Source organism: Apium graveolens, chromosome 8 (assembly GCF_009905375.1).
Source record: "Apium graveolens cultivar Ventura chromosome 8, ASM990537v1, whole genome shotgun sequence".
NCBI classification, from domain to species: Eukaryota; Viridiplantae; Streptophyta; class Magnoliopsida; order Apiales; family Apiaceae; genus Apium; species Apium graveolens.
In genome coordinates, this window is record NC_133654.1 from 177,091,127 (window position 1) to 177,111,362 (window position 20,236).

The following is a 20,236-nucleotide window of genomic DNA, read 5'->3' on the forward strand; positions in this document are numbered from 1 at the left end:
GAATGAATTTGAAAGAAACAAAGTTTGGACCTTAGTACCAAGACCCAAGAATAGATCGGTTGTTGGTACAAAGTGGGTATTCAGAAACAAAACTGACAGTGATGGCATAATTGTAAGGAACAAGGCAAGGCTGGTTGCAAAAGGATATTCTCAACAGGAGGGAATTGACTATGATGAAACATTTGCTCCAGTTGCTAGGTTAGAAGCCATAAGGATATTCATGGCTTATGCTGCTCACAAAAAGTTTACTGTCTTTCAAATGGATGTGAAAAGTGCTTTTCTCAATGGAGAATTGGAAGAGGAAGTATATGTTGAACAACCTCCAGGCTTTGTAGATTCCAAACATCCAGATTATGTCTACAGGCTTGATAAAGCACTTTATGGACTTAAGCAAGCTCCTAGAGCATGGTATGAGACATTAGCTCAGTTTCTTCTGGAAAGTGGATTCAACAGAGGAACTATTGACAAAACATTGTTCTATCTCAACCATGGCAAGGACTTACTTTTGATCCAGATTTATGTTGATGATATTATTTTTGGGTCTCCAAATGACAAACTTTGCAAAAAGTTTGCCAACCTAATGCAGTCAAGATATCAGATGAGTATGATGGGAGAACTTAGTTATTTTCTGGGCCTTCAAGTCAAGCAGAGTGAAGAAGGAACTTTTATTTGTCAATCTAAGTACACCAGAAATTTGCTGAAGAAATTTGGAATGCAAGACTGTTCAAGTGCATCCACTCCCATGGCCACTGCAACAAAACTGGATAAGGATACTGGTAATTCAGTAGATATTACTGATTACAGAGGTATGATTGGCTCACTTCTCTATCTAACTGCTAGTAGACCAGATATCATGTTTGCTACCTGTCTTTGTGCAAGATTTCAAGCAGATCCAAGAGAACCTCACTTAACAGCTGTAAAAAGAATCTTTAAGTATCTTAAAGGAACAGCTGATCTCGGATTATGGTATCCTAGAGAATCAGATTTTAAATTAATAGGTTACTCAGATGCAGATTTTGCAGGTTGCAAAATTGACAGGAAAAGCACAAGTGGAAGCTGCCAATTTCTTGGAGGCAGGTTGGTTTCTTGGTATAGCAAGAAACAAAAGTCAATTTCCACATCAACTGCAGAAGCAGAGTATATTGCTGCAGGAAGCTGCTGTGCACAGATTCTCTGGATGAAGAATCAGTTACTGGATTATGGGTTAACATATTTCAAAATCCCTATTTACTGTGATAATCAAAGTGCTATTGCTATGACAGGTAATCCAGTTCAACACTCTATGACAAAGCACATCAGCATTAGGTACCATTTCATCAGGGAACATGTGGATGAAGGTACAGTGGAATTGCATTTTGTTCCCACAGATCAACAAGTAGCAGATATCTTCACAAAACCACTGTGTGAAGCTACCTTTTCAAAATTGGTAAATGAACTTGGAATGATTTCAGGTTCTTTCTCTAAATCTGCTTAAACTTGTTCTATGTTATCAGACTTTATGATCAGTATTTACAGAATTAATCTCTTTGTATATTCTGTGCATTACTTGATAAATGTCTTTAAGTACTGACTGTTGTCTAATATATGTTTCTAAACTCTGATAAGTGATATGTCTGTTTCAGTAACTATTTCATCCCATGAGGATAACTGTGCTAGATACTGACCTACTAGTCTTCAATAAACAAATGATCCCATGAAAGAAGTAATTATTTCTGTGGAAATCTTATGACACAAGCAAATTCTGATAACTGAGCTCAGTTAAGTTTACTTTGTATATCTTATTACTAAGTCACAAATTAGAATAATGCTACTCATCTGTTTAAGTTCTGATTCTAGTAAAACTGCTGAATGTACTAAGTGCTGATAAACCTCACTTATCAAAAGAAAAAGAAAAAGAATCAAAGAATAATATCAGGTACTCCTTTGAGATCTAGAGTAAAAATGTGAATGGGACGACCCAAGTGCATTGCTGGTATTAAGTAAATATGCATTAGAAAAGCAACATATTTTTTCTTGGTGACTTTTCACACTCTATGATTACTGTAGAAATACTCTGATAATAGCATAAATTCTAATAAACAGTCGTGACTCACTTACACTGAGAAGCCTCTGTAAAATAGAATTTCAAAAGATGCATAAAATTAGCACAAAAACAGTAGAGGTGGACTCATGCATGAACTCATTTATCAGTAGGTTTCAGGATAATGACAGCTCTTTAGCAAAATTTTAATTATGACTTATTTCTAAGATGTACTGAAGTAGATCAGACTTTACTCTTTGTCTGTTATTTAGCTTAATGCACACACACATCACTCCATATGAATGATGAAATTTCTGTGGTGGTCTATGTTATTTTAGATAAACAGTCATTGTGTCACTTCTGCACAAATTCTGAGGACAAGTTCTGACGTTCATAACTAAGAACTTGTATGAGTATTTACTAAGATAGATATTCCTTGTTCGAGTTAAGACATTATGTTCTGATGACTGTTAAGTTCTGGTATAGGTCTAAGTTCTGATTTTTCAGTCTAACCCTTTACTTGACTTATTTATGAGTAAAATTTGGTAACAGTCTCAGATTAATTTCGAAATGTTGAAGTGGAAGATTAATAGTCTATGGTTAAAACATAATGGCACTCATCCTTGAACAGTTCACTCTTGTTACATGTGCACATTCCTTTTCTAATGACTGTTATTCTTTTTCAAGGTCTAGGGAGACGAGGTAGAATTACTTCTACCTGTCAGCACTCAATATATTTGCGTCTCTTGGCATTCTCTTGCCTATATATGCAGCCACTTCACATTAGTCTTCTCACCCCACTTGTATCACAAATTCAGTCTTGTTTTTCATTTACTATCACAAATGGCTGAACTTGGCTGGTTCTACAATTACGGTGATGAGACTGTGCATGTCTTTTTGAATGGAATACCAACTCCCTACCCTCAGAACTTATCTCAAATCCTATCTCTCCACTTCACAGAATGCTCAACCTTCTTCTTCAGCACCTACTGTGAAGCATACATCCTCTAAGACAAAGAGAACAAAGACTGTTCCTCAAACATCTCAGAAGAAGCGGAGGATTACTTTGAGAGATGAATCAGATTCTGAGGATCAGATTCCATCTTCAGAACCTATGATAGATGAAGCTGAGAAGGCAACTTCTCAGAAGGATTCTGCAATTGGGGGTTCTAGGCTTCTCAAGAGGCTTAGACGTATGACGGTTCTTGCAACTCCCAAGGAATCCAAATCAACAAGGAAGTACAAGAAACAGAGGGCACAGAGGCCAGTTTCAGATGATGAGGATGAAGCAGCTAAGGAAGGGGATCAGGAATCTCTGATCTCGCAAGACAAGGAATTTGCTCCAGTCACTTCTTCTCCATCAACTTCATCTAAGGAACCTGTATCTGACAAGGCTAATTCACCTTCTATATCTCTTGTTGATCCAGGCACAAGTGCTGAAATTGATATTCAGAACTTGGTTGTGCCTGAAATACTTTTGTTAGAAGCTCCAACAGCAAATAATCTTTTCACAACTCCTGTTACTGATGCTGTTCAAACTCCTGAGTTATCACTAACACTTTCTCTGCATCAAGATGATGATCAGATTTTAGGTGAGCATCAGGATATGGCTGTTGATCAGAACTTAGTATCAGATCAGCAATTAGAGGATAATGAAGCCTCCATTGCTACTCACACAGTTGTCTTATCAGAAGATACTGATTCTTTAAGTTCTGATGCTGCAAATGTTGGAGATACTGGTGAAGCTGCTACAACTGTAGATGCTGATGCAGCAGGTACTTCAGGACATACTCCTCCACTGACTCTTCCTAAGTCTGAACTGTTAAAGGAGTTTGTTATCAGGGATGCACCAGTACCTTGGAGTGAAACTCCTGCAGGTCAGGAGTGGACTAAGGAATGGAACTCAGTTTCATGTGTTCCAAATGCTTTACATCTTGCTGAGCACTTGACTAAAGCTGATGAAATGTTAAATTCTGATGATTTTAAAACCCAGCTTAGAGTCACTGCATTGAGTACTAAACATCTACAAGGTCTTCATTCCAATACTCATGCAGAGCTACACAAGATTCAGGAGAACTTTATTAAACAGGAACAAGTTTGGAAACTTGATAAGAAAAAGTTCTTCCAACCTACCATTGACAGGGTTGCTTATATTGAGAAAACTCAAGAGAAGCAACAAGCTCAGATTGATCAAATTCTGACAAATCAAGCTTCTCAGCAATCACAACTTACTGAAATCCAGACCTCAGTGGAATTACTTATCTCTCTTTTATTACCTGCTGATGCCAAAAAGGGGGAGAAGGTAATTAAGTCCAAATGCAAAACCAACAAGTCACTGCAAGGAAAGGATGATGGAAAAGATGACCAAGGAAACTCTGGAATGGGTAGTGGTCATAGTCAAGGTAGAAGGTTTACATCAAGACAAGCTAGTCACAGAACAAGTTCTGATACTGGGAAAAGAATAAGTTCTGCTGCTGGTAAAAGGATAAGTTCTGATGAACTTCTAGATCTTGATGAGGAAATGTCAAGACAGTTATTTCTTCAAGAAAATCCAGGGATGGACTTGGAAAGTTTAAAGGAAGAAGAAGCCAGACTTAAATCAGAGAAAGTCACATCTAAGTCTGAAGCTTCTGGTAAAAAGTTACTTCCAAAACCTAAAGGCATTGTGAACAAAGAAAGGATACATACTGAAGAAACTTTGGCTAGATCACAACCACAGATAGATCCAAGATCCAAGGGTAAAGAAAAGGTTGGTGAACCTATCAAGCCTTATGTACCTCCTGAGGAAGAAGAAATTACTGTTGGAAAAGATAATCTTGCTCTGACTTCAAGGAAAGTTCTTAAAACAACCTCTGACATGGCTCAAGTTGTTCAGAGTCAAGAAATTGTAAGTTCTGATATTCAGAAGAAGCAAGTAACCTCTGACACAGCTCAAGTTAACTTGATATCAGAAGGAAGATCAAATACACTCCTACCAGGATTCACTAAAGCAAAACAGACTCAACCTTTGAAGACTACTGCAAGTGGTTTTGAAGCAAGAGTAGTTACTGGAAAGGAAGCTAGAGATAAAACTGGATTGGGAAGTGCTGATGAAAGAAGAGTACACAACACTACTGATGATCCAACTTCCTTGTGTGAACCAGGTATTGGAGCAACTCCTGAGAGATTGAATCAACTAGAATCTGTACAGATGGTTTACCATACCTACTTGAAAGAATACATCATGTTGTATTTCATGACAGATGGTAGGGTTTATCATATAAGACAAAATGCCATTCCGTTGAAGTATTTTGAAGAATTGGAGCATGTATTGTTCTTACTTCAAGTGGATGACAGAATAACAGAGACTGCTGCAAACTACTTAAAGGAACAGATTCAGAGACAGAAAAGACTTTATTCTGTTAAGTCTGACAGCAGATATGTTCCAAAGTACAGAAATCACAATGGTGATATTGTTGATATGAAGCCTAATACTGCACAGATCAGAACATATCTTGGTATTAAGGGGCTTGAATTCAATCTAGAGTCTAATAAAGCTTATGTTATAAGACTAGATCGGGAGTTGAGAAAAGCAAAGATTAATGATCTCAGAGCTGCAATATTTCAAACTGGTGAAGATACTGCAGAGCTTAAAGATGTTAAACGGAGAATGATTGATGAACTCAGATATGCTGAGAAATGTCTGTTGAAGAATTATATCAGAACAACTCCTGACATCAGAGAGATCAGAAAATGATGAAGCCAAGTCGAAGATCTACAACTGCTTAAATTCTGATATTTATACAGATTGAAGTTGTTATCAGAAGTTGAATTGGTAAAAACTTTAAGGACTGTAAGTTGTAGTTATCTTGTCTATTTCTCATGCATTTGTACTTAATGTTTTTGACATCATCAAATATCTGTTTAACTTGTATATTTTGTTAATTTACAAGTTGGGGGAGATTGTTAGATATATTTGATAATGTCATGGCTAATATGTTTTATGTTTAGATTTCAGATCTTATTTGAACAGAACAAATCAGTACTTAACTGATCAGTACTTATACTGGAAGTCAGAACTTAAGGGATATCAGTACTTATGTCATCAGGAGATAGATATCAGAACTTAAGTGCTGAAGGATGATCAGATAAGGACAGTAGCTGATTAAAGTTAAGAAGATCAAGATAAACATAAGAAGAGATATGCATGAAGAAGGAATTCCGTGAAGAATGGAATACTTGGAATAGAAGATATCTGATTGATATATTTTAGGAAGCAGAATTATATTCCATATCAATTAGCGAATATCTTGTAACTGTGTAGTATATAAACACAGAAATAGAGTTTACACTAGAAGTGTTATCATTATCGAGAATATTATTTAATATAACTCTAGAAGCTCTCGTGATATTTTGTTCATCACTGAGAGATAACAGTTCCAGATTGTAACAGAGTTTATTGTTTAAATAAAGTTTGTTTTCTGTTACATAAGTTCTTGAAGTTTGATTTGATTGTAATAAACACTGTATTCACCCCCTTTACAGTGAAAGTGTGACCTAACATTATCCAATTCTGGTATTAAAATCGTATCGTCCTTTTAGTTACTTAGCGGCTAAGTAACCTATTTTCGGATCCGGTTTGAAAATGTGATTATCGAATTATTCAATAAATAAAATATGTGATGGGTATGTCGGCTATGTGTTGTTGTATTATTAATTATTTGTGATTTGTTGGACGCGAAGATTAATCTTATAATTAATTATCCAGTTGTATGAATTTAATTCATTTTAAAATGATTTTTATTGAATATTTATTTTCGTAAATGTTAAAATTATTTTAAAAATTAATTTATGCTTTTATAATTTCAATGTTTATTTTTAATAGTTTATAAAATTGATAAATTAATATTTTATCAATTATTTATCTTTAAATGATTTTCTGATTTCATTAAATTATAAAATCAATATTTAATTCCAAGATGTTTCAAACATCCTGAAAATTTTATTTTTTTAACTTTTAAATATTTCGAGAATTTTAAAACTATTTTGAAAATTTTCTGTCTATTATTCACCTACACATTTATTCGTTAAATTGTTAAATGCAGATTTGATCTGCGATTTGAAAATGTCTTAAAAAAATTATTTTTATTAATTTTCAATATTTAGAGATTTTAAGAAATATTTTGAATTATTTTGAATTATTGTATATATTTCCGATGAATTATTTTGCACGTGACACGTAATTATACATTTGTGATTTAGGAACGAGACCAGATAGCAACGGGAACAAAATAAAAAAACAAAACAAAACATAAAAACCCCAATTTATACCCTATACCCCCCTTTTCCCCACGGCTTCGCCGCCTTTCCCCTCTCTCAGGTTATCTCTCCCGAATCTCTTCTCTCCCTCCTCTCTTTTTCTTCGATCTCTCTTCTTCCTCCTACAGTGGTATATTATTCCGTTAATTCCTCCTCCTTTTCAGCACCCTTATTCCTTGTTTTTCGATTCAAACTCCGGTGATTATCCGGCCTTGTACCTGTTACCTTTGTGTGTTGTGTGTGTGTGTTTAAGTGTGTGTTTGTGTGCGTGTGGTGTAATGATTTTCCGATTTCCTGTCGTGTTTCCGGTTGCCGTCGTTCCGGCGAGGCGACCCCTTTCCCTGTTTTGCAGCGCGTAGGCGCGTGTTGAAGCCCTGTGATTTTATTTAATTATTGGACTGATTTTCTTTTATTTATTTTGCAGAAAATAAATATATGGAATTGATTAAATTCGTGATGAACATAAATTATTCGGGTAGGAATAATTTCGATAAATCGATGAAATTCGTGTTGGACATCCGTTATAAATCGATGAGATTCCTAGATCAAGGACTAGATCATAAACTACTACTGATCCCAAAGACAAGGGAAAAGGAAAAGTTGGGGAGACAGTCAAGAAACAGAAGATGAAGATTCCTCAAATTCTTATGCATCCTGTGTGCAAGATGGTTCAAGTCTTTGATAAAACTGCTGCTGAAGATGAAATAGTTGAAACTCTGAAGAGAAAGAGGATGACAGAAGAATCTAAGACAACCTCTGACATAGCTCAAGTTGCTCAGAGTGAAGATATTTCAGAACAACAAGCTACAGATGAAACTGCAAATCCTGATAAATTCATCAAGACATCAACCTCTGACACTGCTCAAGTTGACATAGACCGCTTAACACTTGATCAGAAAAAGAAGTTGCTATGGAACAAAGCTACTCCAGTGGAACCTAAGACCAATCTAATGTTGAATTAGCTTATATCTTTTAGGGTTAGACCTAAACAAGCTAAAGAAAAGTCTAGGTTAGGTTCTGACAAAGAAAATAGACAAACAGTAATAGAACTTACTCTTAGAGATCCTTTCATTTTGACAGACAAACCATATAAAGAAATCAAACAAAATTACCTTGACAAAGTGCTGTCTGCTCAAATTGTCATGGATACTCATTGCACGAAACTGCTAAATGCCAACTTTCATTGCACGAATAACTTACTACCAGACATCCATAAAGAGATAGAAGCTTAATAGATACCAATTATATTGAGACCCTATATATATATATAGAATTTGACAACATAATGGCTTAATGCACAAGTTATCTATCGTGATTACATAGGGCAAGTAAGATGGTTAAAATTACCTATGAATCATGCATAACAATAACACATGAACCTATGCTAGCATGGCAAGTTCTAAATCCTTAAATTCACTGTCACTTCATTAAAGATTAACACACTATCTTATAAGTTCGCGATGCTCATAAGACGAATAAGTACAACCAATACTAGGTTATCATACAATCACCACACACTAAGGCATTGAAACAAATTAACTAAAGAAATCCATAAATAAATCCGCTGGAACCCCACGATAAGGATTAGCCCATAATCGGACTCATCATCAATGTGGGTTCCGATGAAAGCATGGTATAATAAACGTAGTCTTTATACTTAATAAATAATAAACCAAGTACAAAACAAGGGTATAGGTTCACGAATAAGAAAACTAGCATCCAAAGTTACAACTTAGAACAAAGAATCACATGTATAAAACTAGATCTTCTTCGCCTTCATCGGATTGTGCTATACGGTCTTCTTACGCCTTCTCCTTGAGCCCTGGTACGCCTCCTTAATAAAAATGACCTTTATTTATGTATATAGAGCAGTCCATGCATAGTAGAAGTCCATCCAATCAAAAGTCCACAAGAATCAGGATTTTAATTCCCGTCCTAGCGCGGCAGCGCACTTGACCAGTGCGGGCGCGCTGTGTTTTTGCTCCTCGGTCCGGTCTTTTGGAAAAACCTTATTTTTCTTCTTTTCTTGCTGCAATGAGTTGGTCTTCACGAGCCTTTATTCCTTGGACACCATCCTAACACCAATTTAGCATTAAATCAATGCTAATTCACCTAAATTCCGGATTAATGCCTGAAATGCAAAAACACTAGAAAACACATTAAGAAACCAATAACTTGAGAACAAAAACACTAATTCAAAGCTTAATGGAGCGTTATAAAGTGTCATAAATGCCACTCAACACACCACCAAACTTGAATCGATGCTTGTCCTCAAGCATAAATTGACTCAAATTATAAGAAATAAAATGCATGAATGCAACGATCCCCATAGAATAACTAAACCAATCAACAAGCAACATTTCAACAAATGCAGTTATTCACATAAAAATCAATCAAACCCCACAAATCAACTTACAAACCAGAGACGTGCGTTTGTGCAGATGCTTACATATATACTATCGCAACTAGATCAATAATCATCACTCACTACTCATCAAAGCAATCGCAAGGTTATAGATAAAATAAAAGGTATACTCAAAATAACTTATAACACTTTAATTCTTATATTAGAGTTTTATATGGATTCACGCTTTTATTCATAACACATAAACAACACAAATATGCTTATTTGACAGTGCAATGAGTGAGGTCAAAAAAAGACTTATACAATAGTACCCATGTAGCGAGCGTTAGGTTAGCGAGTCCCGGACTATAAAAGCCTTAAGTCACTAGGCACAAAGTCCCCTAAGAACTTAATAACTCAAGTACTAAAGAGCCCAGTCGTGATCAATTATACATAACAGTTATATTTTTTCTTTTTTCTTCTTTTTCTTTTTTTTTTCTTTTTTCCCAAATTTCTGAACGAGTGTGTTTCGCTCCATCTCGTTCAACCCTAGACTACTCATATAAATATGAGCCGAATACTAGCCTTTTGACACCTAGCCACAACAACTAGCAATGAAATCTAATTTTCTTCAATTTATAAATATACATGTTAATTTATTATTAAGAGAATATCCTAAATTCTAAATATAAAAAAGTGATTAAACCTCAATAAATAAATAAACCATGACCATAACCTAGCCCTTAAAAAACCTATAAGACTTAGTGAAATACAATTGTCTCTAGCATGCAAATCAATTCGATAAGACTTAACATCACTAAATACGACATCACTATACTAGCATCAATATCACAAAGCAATCGGAAAAATCATCTACGGGATCATTTTATTATGTAAATGCATTAAACTATATGAACAAACTATCATAAAAAACTACAAAAATAAAAAAACTACATGGAAAATATGGAAAACATATGCACTAAACTATCATGAATATACAAACTATATGTGACTCACACAAAATATATTCCTTCAACTACTACCCCCAAACTTAAAATTTTCACTGTCCTCAGTGAAGGTAATAGTAAGGAATCAGGCATACCTTCTCGGAATCAGGATCCTCAACTCCAACGGGTGGAGTGTCAGGCGTGTCTGGAGGTGGATACATGGAGTCCTCACCAAATACTGGCCACTGGATGTCAACACCTATGGCTCTGAAAGCAGTCCCTAATGCCTGGGTGAGATCACATGCAAACCATCTATAGATGTCATGCATCCCATCCATCCTCCTCGCTAGATGCCAATACTGCGCCATGCTCGTACCAACTCCAACATCTGCTCCTGCTTTCTCCTGCTCTTGCTGCGATGGACCAGTCTCTTCTCCCAACTGAGATCTCCAAGTTGTTCTGCTCGTTTGAGCTGCCCCAGCAGCTGGCCTCCTACCAGGCAGATGGTCAAAAGAATACCCAAGTCCTTTCAAATCAGGCTTACCTCCATCTCACTCTTACATCGTCAATAACGTGGTGTTGTCAATCTGAGCACTCAGAATCTGGAGCTGCTCGTGTGCTGGCCAATGAACACCAACAACCACACACATCTTCGTCATAATGGACGCATAGGGTATATAACCCGTAGTACTCCCTTGCAAAAATCTCAAAAAACCTTGGTGGATAACCATACTATGGTCCACATAGTCACCCTACAGAATACCCCACAACAACCGTGCATGCTTCACAGTAACATCATGCACGTGAGAAGATGGCATGATTTTAGCATAAATAAAATAATTTCATGCACGTGCAAACCTGTTCATGCACGAAGCAAGGAACATGGAATAATCAGTTGTGCCCCTCTTGAACTTCCAGTGAGTCTCAAGCACACACAAAGTAGCAACTATCAAATCCAAATCAAACTCCTCCAGAGTCTTCTCGTTCTAAATATCCTGCCCGGGCTTCCTCGCGGGCTGATCAATCACCCTCCGTATCGCTTATGCACTGTACTCCACTGTCATCCCCCTAATCACAGTAAAAACATTCTTCTCTACCTCGGAAAAAGCAACCCAACCCAGCGGGTACCATCTTTCCTTGATGGCAGAAAACCACTTTCCTTGGCTATAGGCTTTGAGAGAAGCCTCATATACTCCGCTTCAGCCTCGGGAGTTGAAAACCTTGGCCTCACACCACCTGCACTCGAAGAATCAGTGGTGCTGCTGCTTACTTGAGTTCGTTGTCTTTTGGGTGCCATTGGGATTTAATAAGAGAGAATAAAAGATAAGTGTTTAAGAGAGAATTGTGTTTGAGAATTTGAGAAGTGATGGAGAAGTTTGTATATAAGTGTATGTATATATAGGAGGTTGGGAGAGAATTAGATATGGAATAGAAGTGGGAATTGATTATGGGAATAGTGGGAATAATGGGTTTGATTTAGAGAGGGAATTTTGGGATGTGGAAGAGTAAAATTCGGGTAGAAATTGATTTTTGGAATAAGTCCCCGATTTTCTCTTTTCCCAGCATTTATTTTTTTTCAGATTCAGGGGGTAGTGCGGCCGCGCGCTACTTCAGCGCGGGTGCGTTGTGCTTCTGCCTTTTCAGTGGGTGCGCTCTGTTTCTGGAAAAGTGGCGCGGCCACCCCGTTTCCTCAGTGCGGGCGCACAGTGCTACTGTAGTTGGCCCCGAAAATTTTTAATTTTTTAATTTTTTTGTGCTTTTCTCTTTTCTTTCTTCTTCCTCTAAATACTAATGTACAACAAACTTGGGTTGCCTCCCAAGAAGCGCTTGCTTTATGTCGTTAGCTTGACGTAGTAATGCAAGATCAAACGGACAATAAAACGGCACTAACCACTTCACGGGTTGTCGTGTCACCATAGTAATACTTCAACCTCTGACCATTTACCTTAAATGCTTGGCCCAGATAATTGTCAAAAATCTCCACCGCTCCATGTGGAAATACAGTTTTGACAACAAAAGGCCCTGACAACCTTGACTTCAACTTTCCAGGAAAAAGACGGAGACGAGAGTTAAACAAAAGAACTTGTTGCCCCGACCCAAATGATTTGAGCACTAGACCCCTATCGTGCCACCTCTTGACTTTCTCCTTATACATTTTGTCATTTTTATACGCTTGAAGCCGAAACTTGTCAAGTTCAATCAATTGAAGCATCCTCTTCTTTTCAGCTGCATCCAAATCAAGATTCAATTTCTTCAAAGCCCAATACGCTTTATGCTCTAGCTCCACAGGCAAATGACACCCCTTACCATAACCAACTGAAATGGTGAAATTCCCAATAGAGTCTTGTATGCTGTTCTATATGCCCAAACAGCTTCATCAGGCTTTAAAGACCAATCTTTTCTCGACGGACACACAACTTTCTCTAAGATATGCTTGATCTCTCTATTAGGTACCTCAGCTTAACCATTCGTCTGAGGATGATAAGCCATAGCAATATGATGATTCATATTATACCTTTGCATCATAACAGTGAATTTGCGATTACAAAAATGCGACCCCCATTACTGATTATGACTCTTGGAGTTCCAAATCTTGTGAATATCTGCTTGTGAAGAAAATTAAGCAGTACCTTTGCATCATTCGTTGGCAACGCCTTGACTTCAACCTATTTCAAAACATAATCAACCACCAACAAGATATACTGATTGTTTCAAGATGAGACAAATGGTCCCATGAAGTCAATTCCCCAAACATCGAAGACTTCAACCTCGAGAAGCACATTAAGAGGTATCTCATCCCTCTTGGACATATTACCCACACGTTGACATCGATCACATTTCAAAACGAACTAATGAGCATCTTTAAACAAAGTCGGCCAAAAGAAACCTACTTGAAGAATACGAGATGCTGTCTTTTCTCCAACATAATGTCCTCCATAAGCCGTTAAGTGGCAATCTCGCAAGAGCCCCCCCCCCCCCCCCGGTTTTGCTGTAAGGAATACATCTCCTGATGATTTGGTCAGCTCATTATCGAAAAAAATGGCTCATCCCACATATACCACTTCACTTCATGCAGAAACTTCTTCCTTTAAGCGGAAGTCAAATATGGAGGCATAACGTTACTCACAAGGTAGTTCACAATGTTGGCGAACCATGGTTCTTCTGCTTGCACTCCAAATAATTGCTCATCGGGAAAATATTCGTTAATCAAAGACTTATCTTGTGAAGTAGGCATTAGGTCCTCTAAACGCGAGAGATGATCGGCGACTTGATTTTCAGTCCCATTTCTATCCTTGATCTCTAATTCAAACTCCTGAAGTAAAAGAACCCATTGAATCAATCAAGGCTTCGACTTCTTCTTCGAGACGAGATATCGAATGGCATCGTGATCAGAGAAAACTGTCACCTTTGTCCCAAGCAGATAAGATCGAAATTTCTCAAAACCATAGACAATAGCCAAAAGTTCTTTCTCAATAGTGATGTAGTTCAGTGGACACCATTAAGAGTCTTACTAGAATAGTAGACTACATGAAATACGTTGTTCTTTCTTTGCTTAAGAACTGCTCCAACTACATAGTCACTTGTATCGCACATCATTTCAAACGGTTCAGACCAATCAGGTGCAGTTATGACAGGTGCCGTAATTTAACTCTTCTTTAATGTCTCAAAAGTGGCAAGGCACTCGTTATCAAACTTGAAAGGAACATCTTTCTCTAGCAAATTGCACAATGGTTTCGAAAACTTAGAGAAGTCCTTGATGAAATGCCTATAGAAACCCGCATGACCAAGAAAACTGCGAATTCCCTTTACAAAAATTGGTGGATGAAGATTTTCAATAACCCCCACCTTGGCTTTGTCCATCTCAAGACCCTTACTAGAAACCTTGTGACCTAGAATGATGTCTTAGCGCACCATAAAATGACATTTCTCTTATTTGAGAACCAAATTGGTCTCAACGCACCTTTTTAGCACTAACCCAAGATTGTGCAAGCATTCATCATAAGAAGTTCCAAAAACTAAGAAATCATCCATGAACACTTCTACATTATTTCCAATCATAGCAGAGAAGATAGCCATCATGCATCCCTGAAAAGTGGCTGGTGCTCCATATTGTCCAAAAGAAACTCTTCGGAATGCAAAAGTACCAAAAGAACATGTGAATGTAGTCTTCTCTTGATCTTCTGGAGCGATAGAAATCTGATTATATCCCGAATAGCCATCCAGAAGACGGTAGTAATCATGCCCAGCCAATTTATCAAACATCTGATCAAAGAAAGAAAGAGGGAAGTGATCCTTCCTTGTGGCTTTGTTCAGCTTCCTATAATCGATGCAACTCTCCACCCCATGACTGTTTGTGTAAGAATAAGCTCATTCTTCTCATTTGCTACGACAGTGATACCATATTTCTTTTGCACACACGGAACTGGGCTCATCCATGAACTATCAGAAATAGGATAGATGATCCCTGGATCTAGACACTTGAGTATTTTCTTCTTCACAACCTCTCTTGCTTCCTTCCTCTAGCAGAATTTTGTGCATGCAATAAGAAGGGCTGATTCCCTTGATATCTGCTATAGTCCAACCAATTGCCGATTTGAATTCTCTAAAAATTCTCAAAAGCTTCTCCTCATCGCTAATTGAAAGGAGATGCAATAATAACAGGAAAAGTAGATGCATCACCTAAAAATGCATAACTCAAATGTTCAGGTAAAGGCTTAAACTCAAGAGTAGGAGCTTCCTCAATAGATGGCTTGAGGTGCTTTGGAGAACTTTTCAGCTCCTCCAATACAAGAGATTTAAAAGGCATATCCATCTTTTGCTTCCCGGGAGAAGCTTTCAAATATTGCAAGTGCTCTTCACCTTCGTCATCTTCACTATCGGAATTCCCCAACAAGGCTTTTTCTAAGGCATCAGACCTTAACAATCAATCACGTTCAGAATTAACCACAAAATTGACCATCTCCACCTTAAAACTCTTCTCATTTTTTGTAGGGAATTTCATAGCATTGAATACATTAAAAGTTATATCCTGATCCAACACTCGCATGGTGAGATCATGTAATAACCCCAATTTTTGGAAATTTTTGAAACCCTTATGAATAGTGTTTTTGCTGAATGAGAAAACTGTTCATGCCACGCTATGTAGGGGTTCTGTTATTGATCTTATGGGATATTATTAGTACTCTATGTGGTATATAAGTGTATGTAAAGATCGTCAGAATCCAATTCCGAACGCTTTGGTTTTTCCCGGAAATCCACAAGATACGGAGAGAATTGAGTATAAGGTAACAGGATAAAAAGGATTTAAATTAAAGGATTATAATAGAGGATCATAAAAAGGAATATAATGTATTGAGAAAGGTTAAGGGAACCTAAGTAATAAGATCCCGGGTATGATCCTTCAAACGATAAACGAGAACGAAAGTTAAGCGAACCGTATAACAGATCAGCGGTCATTAGGCAAGCGATTAGGAAGTTAATCAAAGGGATTAGTGGGAATGATGTCATCCAACCAATAGAAAGAGGACAAGGAAGGGAGGATGACATCATGAGGATGATATAAGCATGACATGGGAAGGAAGGAGGTGTGGTTGAATGAGAACCACACAAATTCAAGGGCAAGAAGGTAATTGACTAAAGCAAGCACAAAAACCAAGCAACCAAGCCAAGCAAAAATCATTTTCATCAAAAATCAAAAGCAACCAAGGCTTTGTTCTTGAAGCTCTCGGCTTTTCATCTTTTTCAAAGGAAGAAAAATCAAAAATCAAGTTCCAAGCATTGTTAAATCACAAGGTAATTATCTAAGCTTCCTTGTACATAGATATGGATATGCTATAAGTTTAAGCTCCTAATTCCTTCACAATCTCTTCCAATAAATCAAGGAAGAAGATGGTGAATAGTAACCTTCAAGAAATAACTTTAGTTTTCTTGAATTTTTATGAAAGATTAAGGTTATACAAGCAAGGATCAAGGTTCTTTAGGCATTCAAAGCTCTTGTGTTGTGTTAAAAAGCTTCAAGGAAGGTATACCATCTCCAAACCCTAGGTTCCTATATATTATAAGATGATTTTGATTAGTAGGATGATATTGTAGCTTGTTGTTGTGATTTAGAGTTTGGGATTTGGAATGGTAGTGAAATGGAATGGTAAATGTTGTGGTTTTGATTTAAAAGAACTTAAGTATGATTTAAGTTAAGTTTAGGCATAAGTATGGATGATTAAATTGAATTGGTTGGGATTGTTTTGATGTGATAAGGATGGATGTTTGTTGTATGATGGATTTGAGGTTGGATTTGAGGTTGGTTTGGAATGGATTTGAATGGTTTAAAATATTGGAAATCGCGTAAACATAGCCGTCGTAACGTCTGATTTTCTTTGGACTGTTTTTGTGCATAGCATTAGGACCCGAGAACCCCCTGCTAGATTATGACCACTGCCATGTTTAGATAGCTCATGTTACGAGCTTCGTTTTGATATGTAGTTCGTTCGATTCCGATGCACGGTTTAGGAGAAACGACCGTTTCAAGTAACGGCATTTCGCGAACGAAACTTTTCCCCTCGCCTTACTTTGAAACATAGGTTAAAGACCAAAAAGGGTTAATTAATGTATGAAACATTTATGGTGAGTGTGTTAGGCAGTTGGTAAGACATTCGCGAAGGAATCGCTTTAAAACTCGTAAAGGTTAAATTATTAAAAATGGTGGAGCCGAGGGTACCCGAGTGACTTAAGCAAATCAGTGAGCGCAAAACAAGCGTTAGAGTCTAAGTTAGTTAAAGTATAGATTTACAAGTGATTTTGGTTTAATTCCAACTTACTTGTTGTTTATAGGTTACCAGACTCGTCCCGAGCCTTTTATCACCCCAAGTCGCTCAGGCAAGTTTTCTACCCGTTATACTGTTGTTGTGATGTAAATATATGTATATGCATTATCTTGTGATATTGCATGATTGTTATTAGCAAATTTTGCGATATATTGGAGCATGCTAATATGGTATATATGCATGTCTGTTTCGTAATCTGGTTATCTATCTGTTGATTTCAATGCTTATAGTTGCATAATACCTATGCTAGAAATAAGCAAGTAGTTGCGTATACCCTTAGTATAGGGGATAAAAGGTTAACATATTTCTAAACCGGGAGTCGATGTTCCCGAGTATATATATATATATATATATATATATATTTATTTATATATATATATATATGGATATAGTTTTTAAAACTATTAATCGAATAAGGTTTATTCGATAACTTTAACTTTATTTTATTATTGAATATTATTTCAAATATTATTCGAAGGCGTATGACTCCTTTACATTATTTATTGAATATTATTTGAATATTCATTTGAGGATGTATGACTCCTTTATTTTATTTAATGAATATTATTTATAATATTCATTCGAGGTATTATGACTCAGCTTATTTTATTTATTGAATATTATTTGAATATTCATTTGAGGATCTATGACTCCGATTATTTGCTGAGATATATTCTTTATTTTATTAAAGAATAAGGTGTCGATAATCAAACTTATTTTTGATTATTCAAATAAAGATATTACTTTCGTATAAGTATATCTTTGATTATTTGCTATTCATTTCAAGTATAAGTTTTAATACTTCTACTTCAATTATTTTATAAAGATTATCTTTTATGGGAATATTATTTAAATAATAATATTCAGACATTTTCTAAATATTCTGGGGACTGATTTACTTCATTAAATCAGTTTTACTCCAAACACTCTTTAAAGGGTTTTCGAGTCTTTAAAATGATTTTCAAAAGTTAGAGCGGATCCCAAAACTATTTTTATATTTAAGATCTTCCTTTTAAAAAGGGGATTTAAATACTCGCTCAAAACCTGGGGGATCCGGCTCGGTGGTGTGTTTTATATTCGCAACAAGGTTGCTGTCTTGGTAAAAGAGTTTTTGATTACTTACCCAATATTCGGGAAGTAAAATTCTTGGAACAAGTTAATCCATTAACAGGCATCGCCTGGGAAATATCAGTGAGTTTTCCTTTCCAACTAGGTACGACTTCTTGGTGGAGCCGTATCAACAAGTTTCTACTTGGGGAAAGGGGGAAACGAGCTTTACGTTTCAGAGTCATGGATTTCATCTGAACTAGGAGTGGCGTAAGTGGTCGAGTAGCGCCGGCCCAGCCTTATTATATTGGCCCAAATGGCCTGGAAGTTCCGCTAAGGCGGTCCATTCCTTAGGAGTTCAGTGTTCGGTTGACAAGTAAATCCGACAGGTTCTCCTCTACATGTAGAAAATGGTGGGGTTGTACTACTACGACTGATCATCGTAAGTGGTCTTCCTGGCGCGGCAAACTCCCGTAATGAGTTCATCATCCAATTGGATAATTTTTGCAACACTACCCAGAGCACTTCGATGGAAAGGCTACGGTTGGGCGATTGTTGAGTGTTGGCAGGGTCAAGTTTTCAAAATGATGTTTACATCAAATGAAGTATCTCGTAACTTCATTTTATTTTGATAATATTTTAAAGATTTAATCTATTCAAATCTTGTCTTATAGTCTCATCTATGTGATGAACTTTTGAAGCTAATTTATAACTTGAACGGTGGTAGTTCAAGTAGTATTTGGGAAAGATATAAGTATATTGGAGTATCTTGTAACTTCATCTTTTAAACTTATATCTAGTAAATGATTATCTTATGCATGACAAAGATTTTCAGAAAAACGTTGAGACAAGGTTAGATATATGAGATCACCTTGCAACGATATTTTTATACAGTTATACACTAAAACTCTGTGTGTATTATGCATGGAAGAGGACTTCCAATATTTTGAAAAGTATATATGTATATATATATACTGAATATTTTGCGACTTCATCGCATTAAGATATCAACTTGGTTCATTTCTTTTGACCAAGACTTTCATGAGTACTATGAGAAGGCTCATATATTGTTAATCATTATATATATTATTTTGGTGGGCTTGCTGCTCACCCTTGCTTTCTTCTTTCATCACACAACATCAGATAGATAAGATGAACAGGACCAAGCTCCCAATTCGCGAGCAGATAGGAAGCGTTCCGCAGCTTCCTATAGGCATTGAAGTCACTGTAGCTGAGGTAGGGAACTACCAATAGACTAGGCTTCAACTTTTGATGTACCAGATTTATGTATATTTATGAATTGTAATAATGGCAATGAAATGTAAATTTATTCAGAAACCTTTTAAGGTGTATTGGCAGATAATTGTGGAATAAAATGACTTGTGATTATTTTTGGATGTTCATCTCTGAGACTATAACGAGTTGTGGTGTGTGTTAGTGTGGGGTCACAGCATGAGGTTATTTATTATTAATTAAGTGAAGTGATATTGTGGAAAGAAAGACCGTGACAACCCGGATCCCCGACCCCGGATCTGGGGGTGTTACAGAAGTGGTATCAGAGCTAAGCGTTATAAACCTCAGAGATGATGGGACGTTAAGATAATAAGTTCACTAAGATAATAAGAACTCTTGCCAAGTTCATAGTCGGACTACCTAACGTAGTACTGACAGTTAAAACCCTTATGGGAACCCTTATAAATGTAGCGATAGAAGCGTAGTTCGTTATCGTATAGAGTAGCGGGACTCCGAACCCTGAGGT